Genomic DNA, 8,592 nt, shown 5'->3' on the forward strand with positions numbered 1-8,592 from the left:
GTTTTTGGGGCTACTTTTCTCCCAGAAGTATCTGCCAATTTCAACAGAGGCGGATGCCTGCCAGCCTGAAGGCAGCTGGGAGACCAGCTCGCTGAGCAGGCGGCTACGATTCAGCAGTCAGAATTTTACACCCAAGAATGGTGCTTTAGTTTGGAGTTTCAAAAGGCCATACTATAATAGTGAACCAGAAATCAAGCAGCCCTCAGAAAGACTGAAACCCATCTATGGATCATCTCAATCTGATTGCATGAAGATTAGTTCAAAGGGAATTTATTCAGTGCTTTTGCACCTCTCAATTTTCATATATAATGTCAGCTTTTAAATCAAAATAACCTTAGCATAGATGGAGATAGAACACTATCGCCTTTTGTAAACAGAATCACAAAGATTTAGATCAGGGACCAGCACATTTGTTATATAAAAGGCCAGATAATGAATATGTTATGCTTGTTAGTCCTTGATCTCTTATATTGCTTATTTTTGTTCTATAACCCTTTAAATATATAAAAACTATTCTTAGCTTGGAGATCACTCAAACATGGCATAATCCGTTATCCTTAGGTTTTTTGTTCCCAGTATTTCAGGAAATAACTGATAGGATTAATTCCCAGGAGCACAGGAGGATCATTAAAAAAAAAAAAAAAAAAAAGAGGCCGAGGCATGGTGGCTCAAGCCTGTAACCCAGCAGCACTTTGGGAGGCCGAGGCCAGGCGGATCGAGGTCAGGAGATCGAGACCATCCTGGCTGCTGGGTGAGCCCGTCTCTCCGGCGGGCAAGGTGGCAGGCGCCCTGCTGAGTGCCTTCCTCAGGAGGCCGAACACAGGAGAATGGCATGAACCTGGAGGCCGGACTTGCAGTGAGCTGAGATCCGGCCACTGTACTCCAGCCTGGGTGACAGAGCAGAGACTTCACGTCTCAAAATGGGTCAGGCATGGTGTCTCCTTTCTGTCCCAGGATTTTTGGGAGGCCAAGATGGGAGGACTGCTTGGAAGCCCAGGGTTCCAAGAGCAGCCTAGGCAAAGATGGTGCTACATATCCCTCACCAAAGTCAAAAAATTAGCCAGATCCCCTTGGTGGCACAATGGGGCTAAGATTTAACCTTAATCATGAAAACCACATAATTAAGAATGAAATCTTAAAAGTGTTGAGAAAGTAACAAATAACATTGAATTATCCCTCTATGTAAGCGTGAAATGCACATACAAAACAAACTATACACACATTGAAGCAAAAGAGAAAACAAAAGCCCTGGATATACATCAAGAGGAATGACTAGAAAATCATTACAGCAATATCAAGAGCTTACCCAATAGCTTCTTCTTTGTACCTTTTTTAAGCTGGAGTCGCTCTGTATGCTCAGGCTGGAGTGCAGTGGTGCCATCAGTTCACTTCAAACTCGCCTCCCCGGTTCAGAAAAGCAATTCTCTGCCTCAGCCTCCCCAGTAGCTAGAGATTAGGCTTTTCCGCCACATGCCCAGCTAATTTTTTGTATTTTTAGTAGGGAGGACAGGGTTTCACCATCTTGGCAGGCTAGTCCAGACCAGTCTCATCATCCACCCCGCCTCAGCCTCCCAAAGTGCAAGGGCCACAGGTGTGAGCCATTGTGCCCAGCCCCAAAGAGCTTCTTAGTTTCATCAGCAGTATCACCGTGGCAAGGTGCTTTGTGAAGTGCTGCTCATTAAAAATCGATTCTATACTCTCTGTTGGCATGTGCAAATAATGAAAACCATAGAATAATGTGCAGCCATTTACTCTTACCAAGAGGAGACCAGCGCTAATAATATAGGTAAGTAGGAGGAATACTTTAAACATGCAGCACCAATTGGGCTGGGGTTATAAATTTCATTCTTTGTAGGCTATTGGCGTGAGACTTCTTGCGGCTGGGAATTTCCTCACTTCAATACTTAGAGTATGTCATCAGTATTTATTATTATGCAGGAAGGAGCTCTGATGGAAAATCTTAGTATCATGGGAATTTCCTCAAAATTCTCCCATTTACTCTCTGCTTCCCCAGTTCAGTTTCTTTGGGCACTGATTTATATGGCTGCTTTGGAAACAGGATGTAGGCTCAGCTCACTTAAATGATGAGCTTTATGATTAAAGCTCACAGAAATAGTGCCAGATAAAATTCTGCTCCACAGACAAAACAGGCAACATTTAGCTGGATTAGAATGTCCTGCTGTGAAAGAGTAGGATTATTTATAGCATGCTGTGTGGCTTTAGCTTGGGCCAGTTCCAGGACAAAAGGAAAATCTATAAGGTAGATATATACAGATCATATCTCAAACGCCAAGAAACCTTGTTTGTGAATAAATATAAAGAAAAAGAGCTCTCTTTCACATGTCAGGCCTTAAAATCTATCCAGAGCTAATCAATACAATAAAAGAATGCTTAGGAATTATATTATTTCATAAAAAGAATGGTACCTTTAAGTAAACTTATTCCTTATTTTGAGAAAATCTTTTTAGGGCATAAAGTAACTATATTTAAAAGAATTTCACAACCAGAGCAGCCAGTACATTTTTAGAACAAGCAATTCAGCCTTCACCAAAGGAATATAAATCCATTTCTAATACAAAGACACATGGAGTTCACTGTAGCACCTACTGACAATAGCAAAGACATGGAATTCCAACCCGTGCATGTCAGTGACAGACCTGAATGAAAATGTAAGTACATATACACCATGGAATGCGGCCCATAAAAGGAACAGAGATCAGGTCCTTTGCAGGGACATGGATGGAGCTAGAGGCCATTATTCTCAACAACAGGAACAGAAAACCAGACACCACATATTCTCACTTATAAGTGGTTTGCTTTGAACAATGAGAATACATGGTTACAGTGGGGAACATACACTGGGGCCTGTCAGGGGATGGGGTGGGAGGCAGGAAAAATAGCTAATGCATGCTGGGCTTAATACCTAGGTGATGGGTTGATAGATGCAAAACCACTATAGCCGTTGCATATGTAACAAACCTGTACATCCCTGCACATGTACTTACAGAGCTTAAAATAAAAATTAATTTTAAAATCATCTTACCTGTGCAAAGGCAATGGAACAGGTGCCAAGGCATAAAGCCACATTGGAAGACAGGTGCAATGAAGGGGCCTTCTATCATTGCTCGAGGTCCTTAATAGAGAGAATTGATACCAATAAGTTTCACCTAAAACAGGCTGTCTCAAGTGAAGACTAATTGCAAAGATGATAAAGAATCAAATTATTTTCATTACCTTTACTATAATACAATAAAATATAGTTAACTTTTAAAGCATGCTAAAAGAATTGCGATGCTTCATACCTTGCATGGAAACAATTAAGTAGAGTTTAAAAAATACTTGACTATAATTTACACCATTAAATATTTTAAATACAAAGGATTCATCTTCACCTCTTCATGCATTAGAAATTTAATGCTCCAGCCGGGAGGTCCAGAGAAATAGGGCTTGGTAGCTGCCCTGCACACCTCAACGTAGCTACTACCATTGTGTAGCAACAGCTTTACAGCACCACCACCAGCAACAAAAGAGTACATTGAAGAGAATGTAAGTGCAGTAGAAGTAAATGATTAACAACATGGAAAGAATTTGGAAAAGAATCTTAAAAATTAAAGGCGATTCTAGAGATTCAGCTAGGCATGTGGAGAGTTTAAATTGTCCATTTCAATTGCTAGGAATGCTGGAACCAATATCTTTACACCACGGAAGAATTACAATGGCACTGGATATATGAAAAAAAGAGAAATTGCAGTGTTTTACTAAATAATGACTAAACTGTTTATTTTATAAATGCTGTATTGGATTTGAGTGAATGCTTTTGTACAAATCATATATAAATTTTCAGGCAAATTCTAAATGTTCATATTTATTTCATTTATCATAAAATACTCGCTTGTACTTTGTAATCTTATATTTTCAAACAAAAATTACTTTTGTCTAAGTACAAATTATGGCGTACGCCTCAATGATACAAGCACAGTGGTCTGGAATTAGAAGCATTTTATTCCATGAGCCTGACCCAGCCAGACTGATCACTTCCAAAAAATACTCGCCCTGCTGCAAGGAATTAAACTGGGAATGGGCTCAGCCAGAAGAATGGGCGGCACAATACCTAATCAAGAGGAAGTGCTAGAAGCAAGGCCAAGAATCTGAATGGGAGGGGAAGTTTCAATCCCAAATTTAACCCAAGGTCCTAAATCAGGTTGGTAAAGTCAAAGAGTTGGCTGCTCCATTCTCAGGTTTGTACCCCAGTACATTACCACTCTTCAGTGCTTTATCCCCAGAGTGCACACAAATGTTGGATGGACATGCAGTGTTCTGTGTGGTTAAAGGGATGAAATGTAATGGGAGTGCAAACATTGTACTTTTTAAAATGCATGGTGAAGCAGGCAGTGGGCTTAGCCACCTGTAATGCAAGCTGCTGGGAGGCTGAAGCAGGTGGATCATGAGGTCAGGAGTTTGAGACCAGCATGGACATGGTAAAACCCACCCTCCTACCCGAAAGCTCTTTAAAGGCCGGCGGGGTGAAAGTGCTGCTTGTCCCAAGCTACCTGGGAACTGAGGGCAGGAGGCTCAGCTTAGACAGGAAGCAGAAGTTGCAGTAGAGCGATCGATGCCACTGCACCTCCTTCCTGGTGACAGAGCAAGACTTCATCTAAAGAAGCCAAGCCAAAAATTTGTGTATGTGGCGGATGGTTCTTGAGTTGCTGTTTTAAAAACAAGAGACAAATAAATGTGGATTTTTTATATAGGGGCAGAATCTGTAGGGTTGATGGTGAAAGATAGGGTCCTCCAGGGTTTGGAGGGAGATAGTGGTATGATTTCATTCAGTGAGAGTTCATAAATTGGTAATTATGAGCTTCATTTTCTCCTGTCAATGGGCTCTTTATACTATTCACACTTATGGGTTTTGTTCATTTTCTCAGACCTCTTAAATATCTGCGTGCTTATAAATGTAATCCCACGAGTATATTTAAAAAGTCCAGGCCGAACTGATTGCCCTGTTAGAAACATTGGTTGTTCAGGAAATGCTTCATGAAATAGTGAACCGTATATCATCGCTCGCGTGAATTCGGTTTTGCACAGAACCGCGCATGGCACAGTCATCAAAACCACAGGTTAGAAAACAATGTCGATACCCAGAAACTTTGAGAGAGAAAATGTAATTGTTTCTCAAAAACTTTTGAATCTTGGCATTCCTTGCACAAACACATACCTTTTGGTTTCATTCTAAAACATAGCATTAGCTATCTAAAAACCACCAACCCACCTTCAAATGGGAGAGCAATTTTACGGCAATTTTGAATTATTTTCTTAAATCTATACTAATACTTTCTTAAAATAACTAAAAATGGTCTAAATTTAGTAATTACAACTTCATAGATTGAAGTATATATCTATAATATATATATATTTACATTTTTTTAGGAGGGGTCTCGCTTCTGTTGCCCAGGCTGCAGTGCAGTGCGGCCCCAGCTCACGGCAACTCCTGCCTCCTGTTCAAGCAATTCTCCTGCCTCAGCCTCCCGGGCAGCTGGGATTACAAATGCACATCACTATGCCTGGCTAATTTTTGTATTTTATGAGATCTAGGTTTCATCATGTTGGCCAGGCTGGTCTCTAACTCCCACTCATGATCCGCCCCACCTTGCCTCCCAAAGTGCTGAATTGAAGTATATTTTAAGAAACTAAACATAATTATGCTTGTTTTATAAATCAAAGTTACCTGAGAGAATCAAAGTTAAAATATACATCTGAAGTACAAGGAATGGATAGGAAAAACTTTCAATGGAGAGGTGGTGTCCACATCACACGGTGGCCTGAACTCCAACAAATGCCTAATTTCACATCATGTTTTACGCCAACAAACATTTAAAAACCAGGGGTGAGTTTGTTTTAGTAATTTTAATACTAGGCTCACTATATCCCATTTCTGAGTGTCTGGCATAGCTTCTCAGTTTTTGAAGCTCTCTTAACACATGAGGCCATTAAGAGAGCAATTAAACTACCATGTCCAGAAACCAGCAACAAATATATCAGACTGAGCAAAAGAAACCCAAGGGACAAATAAGATTGTATGTATATGAGTTGTGAGAATTCTGTGACTGACCAACTAGGATCCACAGTCCAGTCCTGCAGGTATGATCCTGGCATATGATCCTGGCATCCTAGGCTTTGGGTTATATGAATGCCAAGACAACAACCTAAAACAAATGTCACCTAGGTAATCTCAAGTAAAGCACCAAGAGAGTTTCTACATAACAAGTTTGAATGAATATAAATACACTAATAGCTAAGATTGCCTCAGAATTTTGCAAATGTAACTTAAAAAGTGTAAGTATATATTTTAAAAACAAATTCAGAAGTATTTAGAACTACAAATGTGGATGTATGTAATGAAAAGCTAAATGTTCATACAAACTTTAAAATGACTTCTAAGAGAAAATAAGTATCAGAAAATTTTCCATCAAAAATTTGAAATTCTAGAAAGAATGTGAACTCATTAATTTCCAAGAGTGTTAAAAGTTATTGCTCCTTCCAAGATCCCAAAATTGTAAATGTTGTAAGAGGAATTATGATACATATAAGAAAGTCAACTTATACCAAGTTTCTGGCACACTAAAGAAAAAAGCTTTGTCACATCAGCACATTGTTGAATGACAAATGCATTTGTTTGCTTTAAAATAATATATATAAGGATTTTATGTATAATTTTATGATTCCTTTATTCAACTGATTTCTAAAAAATTAACCCAACAGCAATGGATAAAAGTATTTCTACCCCGGCCGGGCATGGTGGCTCATGCCTGTAATCTCCAGTACTCTGGGAGGCCAAGGTGGCTGGATCAATGCAGGTCAGAGTTCAAGACCAGCCTGGCCAACATGGTGAAACCCCACTTACCAAAAATACAAAATTTAGTTGAGCATGGTGGCACATGCCTGTAATCCCAGCAATTAGGAGGCCGGAGTGCAGGAGAATTTGCCGGAACCCAGGAGGCTGAGGTTGCAGGCTGGGATCACGCCTCTGCACTGCACCTCGCACTCGAGGCTGGGAAACAGAGCAAGACTCCATCTTGAAAAAAATGTACTTCTACCCCATATGTAACCTTGTGTCATAACATAAAAATATTTTGGTCCCAAGACAGTCAGACCCTCTCTCTTTTCTGATTGGGCTTACATGCTCAGCATCTAACAGAGCATTGGACGGGTATGTACTCAATATTTTGTTGAATGAATCCATCATATTTGAAATGTTTCTATGAGCCTTTTTAGGTAGACTATGTTTCTGGCCAATGAATTAGTTAAGTTAATGTCTATTTTGTGTTCAGCATTTGCATTACTGAACAGACACCATGATCGCAACAGAAAGAAGTGAGGGAGTAGGTGGCAGCCGTGCTCTTTAACTTGTCCTGCTGTCAGGCAAGTTTCAGTTGGGACAAGATGAATAAGTTCTAGAGATCTGCTATACATTGGGGCACAGTGTACACTCAGTGTAACCCGGAATGAGGTTCCAAGATGCACGGGACAGGGTCAGCCTTCCAGGCTGGGACAGCCCCAGTGGTCACCTGGTAGAGGCATTTCTGCATTTCTAACTGAGGTACTGGGTTCATCTCACTGGGGCATGTTGACAGTGGGTGGTGACTGTGGTGCAGCTCCAAGCCAGAGCTGAAGCAGGGCAGGCATCAGCCTCACCCTGGAAGTGCAAGGGGCAAGGGAATTCCCTGCTCCTAGCCAAGGGAACCGTGACACACACCACCTGGAAAATGCTACCCACCCCAATACTCGTGCTTTTCTCCAAGGGTCTAGCAAATGGCACACCAGGAGATTACATCCCGCACCTGGCATAGAGGGTCCCACTAAACAGAAGCCTCCTCATTGCTGCACAGCAGTTCGAGATCTAACTGCAAGGCAGCAGCAAGGCTTGGGAGGGGCGCCCACCATTCCTGAGAGATTTCAGCCAGGTAAACAAAGCAGCCTGGAAGCTCTGTTCCTGGGTGGGAGCCCACCATTAGCCCAAGGAGGCCTGCTGGCCTCTTTAGACTCCACCTCTGGGACAGGGCATAGCCAAACAAAAAGAACCCTAGGATTTAAATGTCCCGTCTGACAGCTTTGAAGACGCTAGTGGTTCTCCAAGCAGAGTTGGAGATCTTGAGAACCACAGACTGCCTCCTCAAGGGTCCCTGGACCCCCGAGAAACAATCAGGAAGTACCCCAAGTAGGGGCAGACTGATAATCTCCCACTAGTATCCTCCAGATAAGTCAGAGAACATCAGGGCAGCAACATTACTGTCTGCATTGTTCACCTGCTTAAACTTCTGCTAACACCAAAATAGGGAGTCTGAGTGGACCTCCAAAACCCAATAGATTCCAGCTAATGTCCGACTGTTAGAAGGGAAACTAACAAAAAGAAAGGACATCCATTGATCAAAATCCCATCTGTACGGGCCACCATTATCAAAAGAATCAAAGGTAGATAAAACCACAAAGATGTGGTAACGAGCACAAAGCCATAATTTTAAAAACTAGAGAATCACCCTCCAAAGAAATGGCTCTTCACTAGCAAATACGTAACTACAACCGAAGTACAATGAT

This window comes from Papio anubis, unplaced genomic scaffold (genome assembly GCF_008728515.1).
Source record: "Papio anubis isolate 15944 unplaced genomic scaffold, Panubis1.0 scaffold272, whole genome shotgun sequence".
Taxonomy (NCBI): domain Eukaryota; kingdom Metazoa; phylum Chordata; class Mammalia; order Primates; family Cercopithecidae; genus Papio; species Papio anubis.